General features: G+C 45.0%; 1 protein-coding gene across 2 annotated transcripts in view; it reads left to right on the top strand.

Moving 5' to 3' along the window:
• The first annotated feature begins 2,073 nt into the window (after positions 1–2,073).
• Positions 2,074–11,335, top strand: part of RFFL (ring finger and FYVE like domain containing E3 ubiquitin protein ligase) — a 33,026-nt gene continuing 23,764 nt past the window's right edge. The window contains exons 1-2 of one of the 2 annotated variants that reach the window (XM_080630350.1): positions 2,074–2,190; positions 10,364–10,439. The gene's annotated coding sequence lies outside the window, so the exon portion shown is untranslated. The remainder of the gene's footprint in view (positions 2,191–10,363; positions 10,440–11,335) is intronic. The other variant, XM_080630351.1, reaches the window with a different exon arrangement.

Here is an 11,335-nt window from a genome sequence, read left to right as displayed (position 1 = left end):
ATGCTTTCCAGCTGCTCTTGCCTGCTCTGGGCAACGTCATGGGTGCTTGTGCAGTGCTGGGGAGGAGACAGGAAGCTGTGATGGAATGTGGCCTCTCCTCTTGATCCCAGGTATCTTAGACACCCTTATCCCACTGCTTAATAAGAAGCCTTCTTGGTAGGTGAGCTGAGCTCTGGCTTGCACTTCCAAGGCTGCTGATGTAGATTGTGGGGGCTGAGACTCATCAGGGCATGCTTATTAAGCTACTGACCCAGCAGTAGAGCTCCTGGAGCTTTCTAAGGCTCTGCTGGGCAAAGAGGAGGCTGATTTAGCCACAATTTGGGTGCTAATTTCTCCAGTGTTAGATATAACACTGTACAGCCCTGTGTTCCTGAGCCAGTCGCTGCTGGAGGGAAGAGGCAGCTAAAAGGGGTGCTGTTGGAAGGGCTGCCTGAGGAGGGGAATGTGCCAAAGCAATGTGAGCTGTGGGCTGTGCCATTCAACAGGTCTCAGTAAAAATAAAGGTATTTTAAAGTTGTGCATTGATTTGCATTTTATGAGCTTGAGAGGGGAGGCTTGGCTGCAGCCATTGCATCCTTGCTGGGGTGAAGAGGAGGAGGATGACTTTCCCATCTGCTGGAGCTGATATGGCTGGTCCTCAGCAGCAGAGAATGTTGTTTGTATCTCTTGAAGCTGTGTATAAAGAGCTGGTACACACCAATTTCAGCCAAAACTGTGCTGCTACTTTCCCTCTCTGCCTGAGTTTCTGCAGGGGAGGCAAAGCTCTTGTGGTGGAGCGTGAAGCAGGGGAAGAGCCAACTAGAAACCTCTTTGGTTATATTTGAACCAAGGGGCATTTCTTGCTGTTTCCTTCCCCTAGCTAGCAAGAGGATGAGAAGTGAAGCAGCCTGCTCTGAACCCTGCATCAGCTTCATGGCCAGTATGCATCTTTGCCATGGCCTCAGGAAATGACAAGCATCACTTGCTCATGCTCTTAGTCACCAGGGAGCAGTCATGGGGCTGTGATTCAATGGGGATGGTGCTGATCTGTGGGGAAGAGACTGGGGAAAGGCAATGCCATGTGGGCTGTGCTCCTCCAGAGCCACCCGTCCCAGGCTTTGGGGCACAGCCATGACCTGGGGGCATCTTCTCCTTGGCAATCAGCTGATTGCAGCTGCAGGAGGTTTTTATCCTCTTGGGAAGCAGCTGGACAGGTTGGGGAGGACGATGTGATATGGGGCAGGGCTTCATGCGGTGGCTGTTGGCTCCTGGGTTTGCTGCAGAGGTAGGCAAAGAGGCAGTGTGTGTGGTGACAGTGATGTCCTGATGGATTCTGGCTGTGCCGTGGCAGGGAAGGTGCTGCTGTGGGTGCTGGTCATTGCTCGGTGTGTGTGCAGCAGAAGGGTTTGGGCTGTGGGAATCCATTACCTGATGTGGAAGAACTTAACTGCTTATCCCAGCTGATTTGCCCTAAATTTGCATAGTAAAATGAGCCTGGAAATTACTTCAGACCTAAATGTCCTCATCCAGCCTTTCTCTGGGCTCAGACAGGCACTTCTGCAGCCTTGTACGCTGGGGCCTCTCTGTACCAGGGTGTATGGGTACATCCCCTCTCCCTGCTCCTTCCCATTGCCTAAATCAGCTGGAAAGGCCCGGAAAGGGGTGATAAAACCAATCTCGGGGCTGACAGGGCACCCCTTGTCCCAGGCAATGGGGATGCCTTTTGGCACTGAGGACTTGTATGTGTACATATATACAAAATACAAGTGTGATTATATGTATGCATGTATGGGGGTCTGTGTATATATGCCTGTGTGTATGTCTCTCTATATAGGTGTACTTGTGTGTGTTTCTCGTTTAATGTAGCTAAGCCCCCGTGCATCGAGCAGAAACCCTTACGAAGAACAGGAGGCCCCACAGTTCCCCCCCTCCCATTGCTGCCCGGACGAGGTCTCGAACCCGCGTGCCCTCGGTGGGCGCTACCCTCTGGGCCTCCTGGTGGCGCTAGTGAGGCCGTCGGGGGCGGGCCGTCCGGTGCTGTCTAGCTCGCGGCTCTACGGCCGCCGCTCTGGGCGGGCTCTCCGTGGCAGGCCGCCGCCGCGCCGCGCTGTTGCCATAGCGCCGCCGCGCCGAGCCGTGGGTTCGGGGTTGACCCGCGGCCGGGCCCGGCCCCTTCGGCCTCTACCGGGACGGGGCTGCCGAAGGAGGCAGGTGAGGGGCTTGGAGGGGGCTGCCCGTTGTGTGTGGGGGTGAGGCCTCTGTGGGGGCTGCCCTGGTGTGGGACTATCGGAACGGGAGGGTGCGGGTAAATGTAGGGCCCATGAGGTAATGGAGTTGCCTCTGAGGTTTATGAAGCGGCTCTGGGTAACGGCTGTGGATTGGGGGTGTTGGTAAGGGAGTTTGCCAGGGTTTGAGGGAGAACAGGGCCGCTTGCACTGGGAAAGGCTGGAAGGAGGCTGCAAGCACCTGGATTTTGGTGGTGGGGAGATGAGATAAAGGGGTTCCCTGATGGGAAGCACTTGCAGGGGTTCCCTATCGAGAGCCAGTGAGAATCAGGTGCAGCCTCTTTCCTCTGATTTAGAAAGTGGAGTTGAGAAACACATTTTTTCTCCGAGTTACGCTCCCGAAGGCTCAGTGAGGTTCAGTAGATTATTCTGCTCGAAATGCTATGAGAACAGAGGGGATCTGGATAAGCAGCAGCCGTCAGTAGGGCTCTGCTTAAATCATTGTCTCTTAGCGTTTCAGCATGTCTAAAGTACTGTGCCTTGGCGGCAGTGGGTGGGTGATTCCTTGGTGACCAGGACCTGAGTTGTTCCCTTAATGAGCTGCTGCTTCTGCTGGAGATCGGGGTTGTACAGCAAAGTGGAAGCTGTGCGAGTCCTCCCTGCGCCGCGCAAGGCAAAAGGAGCTCGGAACACAAAAGCACTGGGGTGTTATTCGGAACACTTTGTCCTGGAAGCTGGTCAAGGTGTTTCCTGTGGAGAAGGTGTTGACGTAGCATCGCATCGGTGCCTGGCCAGTAGCTCGGTGTGTGACTGCACATTGGTAACTGCGAGCTCCCTGCAGCGAGAGCGTGCGCGTGGCCCAGGCTGAGCCTTTGCAGGGCGAGACAGGCTGTGTGTGATCTGGTACTGCAGCTCTGTGTCCTCACATCCAGCCAGGTAAAATGCTGTCCTCAGCTACCGTGTGTTGGGTTTGCTGTAATATGTGGAGGGAAAACTGGGTTTAATTTGGTTTAGGTTACTTTCCCATCCCTTATAGGAAGAGTGAGCCTTCATACACAGGCAAACCAGCTAAGGACGAATGTGCTTGATGTAGTGGCTGTGTGATAGTGTTGCACTTGGGAGTTTCACGTGTTTCAAGCACTGTGAGGCTGGTCTGGCTTGCTGAGGTACCATAGAGGTGAGTATAACATTAAAGCATTGATAGGCATGTTTTAGTTTTATGGTTCTTTGGTTAAGATATATTCAGGGTAATGTTTAATGTGAGATGTGAAAGGATGTGTTTTGTTTGAGCTCACTTCCTCCTCTGTGGTGCAGAGTGTGTCTGCCATGGATAGCACAGCCTTGGGAGAACTGTTCCGTGGCAGCTTTCTGGCCTTTCTAACCTGATTATAGAGCTGGTGAAGAACTTAGTGGATTTGCGGAATGCTTGTGAAGTTCTCCATTTCACTAGAATGGAAAGTGACAGTGCTGTAAGGTGGTTTTAGTGTGTTTACATCATAGTGGGTTGTATTTCAAAACTTTGAGGCCCACATTTTAAGAGAAATAGTTGGTCAGGCACGTACATGGAAAAAAGCCCAAAAGAGTATTAACCTTTTGTTGTTTCCACTGTTACCTTGTTTTCCACTGAGAAGTGGAACAGAAAGCTGGGATCTTGGAAAGTTTCTTATGAATTCCAGATCCTTGTATTTAGCTTCCTCTCAAATAAAAAGCCAGGTTGGATGGGGCTTGGAGCAACCTGTTCTAGTGGAAGGTGCCTCTGCCCATAGCAGGGAGTTGGAGCTGGATGAGCTCTAAGGTCCCTCCCAGCCCAAACCGGTCTGGGATTCTGTGAAACCCTCTTATCTCCTCAGCACATTTTGTGTTCCCAGTGATGGGCAGCAGGATCTTGTTTTCATTCTTTGAAAACATAATTGCTTTTGGTAGAACATTTGGGTCTAATGAAACAAAATAATCTACTGTGGCTGTTGTGTTTTCCACTATGGACAATTCTCTCTGCCTGTGGGAGCCCTGGTGGAGGGTTACCGACTGCAGCGCTGGGTGTTTGCACATCCACTCAGCTGGTGGCAATTGAGCTTTTAATTAAAAGCTGATTGCCTTGAAATTGCTGTTCATGGCCTAATGCTTCGTTACTCAAGTTTATGCTGGATTGGATTAGCTTTAAAGCCATCATTTAAGTATTGTGTTTAATTGTAGAAAAAGTAGGCTTTCGGTGAGGCTTTGTCATTCTTGTTGGCAGGTACATGTGATTGGGCTCTTGGGAGTCAATTTAAACTCAGAGCTGAATGCAATACTCTGCAGTGAGAGCACAAAGGAACAATATATCTAAGTTATATTTTGGGGCTGGTGGTCACCATTTGTGTTTCTTCTTTTCTCCAGGCCTTCAGTTTTCTCTTTATTGGGGTTGGCTTTAGTGTGGTTCTGTGTTGTGTTTTAATTTGGTTTTTAGCTTGTGTCACTTTCATTTGTTTTTATACACTGTTTGTTGTTTTCAACAACTCGCAGTGTAAAGTCTTCCATCCTGCTAGAGCAGGATTTGAGTTGAATTGCTTGTTCTATATATAGCAGGGTTATTAAAACCTGTGCTTTAGACTTTGAACCAGCTTTTGAATGGTGAAAGGGTGTAACAGGTTTTCACCCAGTCATCTGTTGTGTGTCTGCCCCTGAATCCCTTGGATGTGTGTTGGAGGCAGCTGTGGAGATAGACAGGCTGTGTCTGACCTGGTACTGCAGCTCTGTGTCCTCACATCCAGCCAGGTAAAATGCTGTCCTCAGCTACTGTGTGTTGGGTTTGCTGTAATATGTGGAGGGGAAACTGGGTTTAATTTGGTTTAGGTTACTTTCCTATCCCTTACAGGAAGAGTGAGTTTTCATACACAGGGTATCTCAGAGTGTCTCTTCTCTAAAGCCTTCGACCAGTCCTGAGGGATACAGTGCCTGTTCTAAAGATAAGGAATTAGAAAGTATGTTCAATCAAGAGGGCTTAATAAACCACTTTGCAGCAGAAGCATAATGTGAGATGCAGCTAGTTGTGTGCACTGGTTTGGACACAACTGTGTGTGGATGCATCCATGCTGACCAGGACAAGAGGACCTTTTGATATGTGGTATAGTAAAACCTGAGGGAATTCAGTACTTCTCTATAGTCTGAGCTCTGACTACAAGCTTAGCATGGCTTTAAACTACCTGAATACTGCTGGTGTGGGCTAAATACTTGAGTATTGATAGAAGTGTTACCGTCAGTGCTATGGTAAGGTCTGTGCTGCTGTGATTTACATACGCCATATGTATTCATGTGGTGCCAGTATTTCTCCAGCCCTTTCGTGACTGCCCACTTCCATTGTAAAATCCCAGCCAGTTTCCTGCTCCCCAGGGTAATTCCAGTCATTGTTGTTAGCACCTATCAGTGTCTCCCGATATTGAGCTCATATTCCTCCACTTTCCAGAGGCTGTCACTATGAGAAGCCAGAAATTAGTACTTTGAACTCCCACTACTGGCATTCAGGGGGCATGGAATGCTTTGCAGGGGTGAATAAGCGCAATCTCTGTTTCCCAGGTGGGGAGAATCACATCAACACTGAATTGATGTCAGAAACAGAACTCACCTGCTTACCAAGTCTTCTAACCCACCTGATGGTATGGGCCCTCCAGATTTATTGCTCAGTCTCCAAAGAACGTTGCAAGATTGAAAGCTTATGCTTTTCTTTCAGAAGCAAGAGTATGACTGTCAGATCCAGAGTTCAGATTCTCTATTAGTTGCTCCCTTCCTTCTCAGCCAGAGCTCAGAACTAAGAGATGGCTCTGAAAGCCCTTTTTAGCTTTCTCAATTTATGTTCCCATAAGGGACTTTGTTTAAAAAGGAATTGTTGTTTTCTGGGACACTGTTTTTTCTGTTGAGTGTCCATAAAATCTACAGATTCTCCATGTTAATTGCTCTTGAGGTTTTCACTTTACTCCACAATATTAATTAGGCTTCTTCCTCGAATGCCTTCCAGCTTCTCTGCCACATAGTCTTAGAATAGGAATTTCCACATTGTATTTCAGTGGAGACTAGAATATTAATTTAACATCAGCTCTTTTTATGCTGCCACCTTTTTATTTCTATTCAGGAGGTTGTGGGATATGCTTATAAGAATAAATTTAAGCATCATATGCTTTGGATCTTTCAGTTTAGCCTCTAGACAGATGTTAAGTGCGACTTTAAACAGGCAAATTTACAGTAGTCTCTTCTGGGAGTAGCTTGTTGCATAGTAACCTCTACTGCAGAAGGGTAGTTCCTTTGGCCATTATGTATTCTACATGAACACATGGATAACTTCAAATTGCAGTATCACAAGTGGCATCATTGAATCAATGCCACTTACCGTGTGCCTGAGCTTGTATTGGTTTGGCTTGTTTCCCAAATGAGTTGGAAACAGTAACGCTGCACCCCGTGGAATTCCAGACTGAAACTGATGTGCCTCTGCTTTTTGCTGATGTCAAAATACCTTGCTCAGAAAGCAATTACTACTGGCTTCCATGTTTCATTCACCCACTGCTTTGAGCTGTTTTCTTCCATGAATGTGTTGGTGCTTCTTAGGACTTTGCCTGAGCCAAAGTTATTTGGAAAACTGCTGAGCAGTGGCGTTCCTGGGAATGGAGGGTTGGAGAGGAGCAAGTGAATCCTCTGCTCTAGTCTGGTATTACAATAACCATGGCTAGGCTGGAACCACAATTGGTGCTGCTGCTCTGCTGCAGTGAGGAATCCCTTCTACATAGGATTGCCTTAGAGTTAAAATGGAGTGTTGATTCATCTGGCGGCGTAGATGTATTTAGAGATCCTTGGATTTGATAATCTGGAGGACAAACAGGCCCATGGTTTGCTGAGCAGGTTTTAAAATGGCAACTTAATCATTAAAAGAAGGAAAATGCTTCCCTGTTCAGATTAACAAACTAACTTTTCTGACTGCATCTGTGCATCCTCTTCCTATACGTGCCCTGTATTCTTGGCTAGCAGCAGAGACGGATAAAATGTCAAGCTTGATAGATAGTTGGAGCTGGTTTTTGGTGTTTAAACTATAATGAAACTGTTGTATGCTTGCAGGGAAACACTGCTCCCTGTGTGCAGACCCCGTCCTGGAGAAAGTTTGAATTGTTCCAAAGAAGGGGCATTTCTAGAATGCAGCTTCTGTGGCCAGTTGCACAGCTGTCTAAATGACTGCCTGTCTTGAGGCCATTACACAAGCATTGCAAAATAGTTTGGAAACAGTTTATTTTTTGGATTCCACGTAAAGTGTAGATTTCAAAGTCCCTTTTGACTGTCTAATCAAAATAAAAGTAGAAATTGAAGCCAGTGTTTCTATAGAGGCTGATTTATGCTCTCAGAAATGCAGGTTTCTTCCAATCAGAGGCTGATACTTGCATAAATCCTACCTTATGTTTCTCGGATTGAAAGGCTTATCAGTTGTTGCATGTGATTGTGCATTTCCTTGTTGGCTTAGTCAAATTGAGCCTGTCCTTGTGCATCCTTTTGTGCAAAGGGCTCTTGGGTGAGATGATTTAGATCTTGTCTGTTATGCAGAAGTGAGAGGGAGTTAATGCAGGTATTTGATTGAAAAGCCCCAAACCTCAGCCTTCCTGTTGACAAACTTCTTGTTCTTTCTATTCCTGTTGTTATTTATAACTCTTGCTTCTTGTTACTCACTTCTCTGATGTGAAGACAGATCGCAGAGTGTGCAATGGAAATAACTACATCAGGAATGTCATCCGAAGTGAAGGAAGAAATTCCTGAAAAGAATTGGAATATATTGCTCAGCTTGCTGCTGGAGCTTCAGGAGTGCATTGCTATGCCGACAAAGTGTGCTTAGAGAATGCAGTTGGAATTCGAAGTGCCAGTAAATGACTACTTGTATCTAGCAAAGTAACGCAGTTAAAAACAAAGTACTTGCAGCATTTTTTGTTATCTGCCTTCAGAGACAACTTAAACCTGCAAATAGCTTTATCTGATAGTCATGTTTGGTGCTGATACCATCTCTGAACTCTTCCGTGGGTGAAAACCTATTTCAGGATATTCCAAATGTGTCTATTTCAGAGGTAATATATAGCACATTTAATGCAGTTTTACCATTTTAGCTTGTTCACCTTTTCACTGCGTTAAATGCCATTTGAATCACATTTTCAAACAACATGCTCAACTGCATATAATGAAGCCTTTTCATGCAACAGAACATAGGCCAAACCCAAGCCGAGCTCATGAAAGGCTTTGTCTAAGTGAAGTAAGATGATCGTTCTTGGAACAAGGCCTGTCTCTTCATCAGTATTTTCCAATTGGCGTTCTGCTCAAAACCCAAGTAACTTGGTAAGGTATTGTTAGGGAGGCCTAAGCTTGTCTTTTTTACTTCTGGATAGGGCTCTTTATAGTGCAAGTTCAGGCTTTTCTTGCTCTGTCTGGAATAACAGATGCAAGCTTGAAATTAAATCTGTGATATGTGGTAGTTATTTCCTAAAAATTCCCCCAATCAAAGCAAATGTGAGGAAAAGGCTGTAAACTGTTACTGTCTGCTTGACTGATCCGCTTCAATCCTTGATGATGGAGGAAACAGTCTAAAAATACTTACTGAACCTTCTGAGCTTTGAAAGAAGGGAATTCTTACAACATCCACTGAAATCTAAAATCCGAGATGCTTTTCTAACCAGCAGTGTGATAGTGTGCTGCCTCCTTCAGACCTTGTTCTTGTCTCAGGTACCAAGAATGCCTCTTTTTTTTGAGAAGGCCACATTTGGCAGGGGCACTTCTTTAAAACATTAAAATACCTCATTAAGTAAAAACAAATGTACAGGGCAGTATTTTATTCTGCACGTTACCTTAGCTTTCACTGTGAACGGGTAAAGAGTTCAAACAAAGCTCAACAAAAAAAGGACAAAAACCCTAATGTGACTTGCATTGTCTTTTGCACTTGTGTGAAACTTAAAATTGGCCTCAAAATCATCTTGTCTTGTCCTTATTTGCATATATTTATGTGGTTTGTGATGATAAAATGTCAGGAAACTCTGCAAACGTGCAAGGAGGTTCTTTCCTGTAAAGGTTTGGCGTGCGTTACTTCTGTGAGCTGTGATAGCTCTCTGAAAGTATTCAATATCATTATGATTACGGTACTGCTTTGAAGAAATGAAATAGTAACCCAGTTCCATTCCCTGATGAGGTATTATCTGTATTTTATGGGTGGAAAACTGGGGTACAGAGAATTGAAGTGGCCGGATGCACAAGGCGTCTGTAACAGAGCTAGAAACTGAAACCAAAAATCCTCAGTCTCAGCTGTCCCATGTTATTTATCCCATTACTAATCTGAAATTAATTACCCAATGGATTCTGGTGAACTTGAGGTCTTTTTGTTTTCTTATTAATAGGAATAACTGGTATGTGATTGTGTGTGTGTGTAATCAAACCTGGGGCAGTTGCTGCTGAACTATTGAACTGAGAAAAGCAGAGCTCAGAATGGAAGCAAGTCTATGTTGATGTTAGTGGTGGAAAAGATTGTGTCACAGGGAGCTTCTTAGCAGCAGAACTCATGTCTGCTTGTGCTAGAAGGCCAGATAAGCTGTTATTTGTTTGGGATCTGAGAACAGATCCCAAAGGTTTTGAGGTTTTATTTAAAAAATAAGTGTTCTTTGTTGTTAAAGGACAAGACAGCAGAGTGTCTGTTCCCAACTTCCGTGATAGCTGGTAGGGATTTTGTCTTAATGCCTCAACACCAGGATTTAATCTAATACGAAGATCTAATCCGTCATTTTACAAAGCAAACAAACCCAAGGGGAAAGAAGTGCTCCTCCCAGATACAGAGAAGCAAAATGAAAAGGTGATGATGCTGCTATATGGCAAACATTAAGAGAAAACAATCAGCAAACCCAAGCAAATTAAAAACACCCCAAATGAACCAGATTTATTGGTTTATAAACCCCAATGATTTCTGGAGCACTGACTCACCATGTCTGAATGCTTGGGCTTGCCAACAGCTGTGAACTGAAATGTGACCCTGGTCTGCTTGTTGGCTTGGGCCATATATGGGAAATTTCCTCTTCATGACAAAAGTGGGGAATCCAGCAGATGTGGGTCCTTAAGGGCTGATTGAAGCTTTCATTACCCAGTATCCTCTCAGTCTTTAAAAAAATAACTGTTTTGTACAGGTTGGATCCAACAATGACTCCATGTTCATCAATCCTGACTTTCTGCTTTGATCACCATAAACTGCAGCAGTTTTAGGTGAGTTGTGCCTTCAACGATGTCTTGTTGTGCCTCTGTTGGCAGTTCACACATGTACTTAAAATGCTTGACAAAGGATTCTAATATTCTGCCATAATATATGTATGGAGATGTGGCAATAAAGGAAAATTACCTTTGTGGGAGGTCATGGTTTTCGTTCCAAGAGACAAATGTTTACTTGTATGGTTTGTATTGATGATGTAGGTGAGCTCCTGCAGAATCTCCTCGGGATCTTACCCTTCAACTCAGTAGCCAAAAATATGGGACAAGATGGCTGTTGGGTTTGTTCATGTCTCAGTTTAAATAAAGCCCAAGTTCCAGTCTGCATTGGCTTGGATTTACTAGTCCTTAATGTTCTGGAGAGATCAAGGCTGGAAGAAGAGGCATGGCAATTGAACATAGGTGGTGGTAAAATCACCAATTCAGAGTCTTTCTTCCCTAGAAACAACCACTGTAGATGGTTGGAAATGGACTTTTCCACAACATAACCTATGAATGTTGTAAGTAGTTCATGCCAGTCCTACTGACAGACACTAGAAGGCAAAGCTTGAACTTTCCCTTGGTTTTCCAGCTCTTTTCCAGGGCTGCATGTAAGTGATTTTTTTAATTTCAAATGCTTTTGTGCTAAATGGAGATTGGTATAAAAGTAATAGCTAATATTTATGGAAATGCTTTTAGAGTGCAACTTCAAAGTGTCTCTCAAAGTTTCACCTGTACCAACTTGCCTCAAATGAGGGTGGGGTATTTTTCCTCATCCTCAGATGAGGTGACTAAGCCTTAAATGAACAGACTTCTTTATTCCTGTCTCTTTTGTTGTCTCAATAACAAAACTGGTATTCAGGTTTGTTGCTTTTCAGTGCTGTCTCAGAATCCCAGACCTTTCTTTAGCTGCTGAC

The sequence above is a fragment of the Psittacula echo genome (genome assembly GCF_963264785.1).
Source record: "Psittacula echo genome assembly, chromosome: 15".
NCBI classification, from domain to species: Eukaryota; Metazoa; Chordata; class Aves; order Psittaciformes; family Psittacidae; genus Psittacula; species Psittacula echo.
Note: the sequence above shows the minus strand (reverse complement) of the source record. Positions and strands in the feature narration are given on the sequence as shown.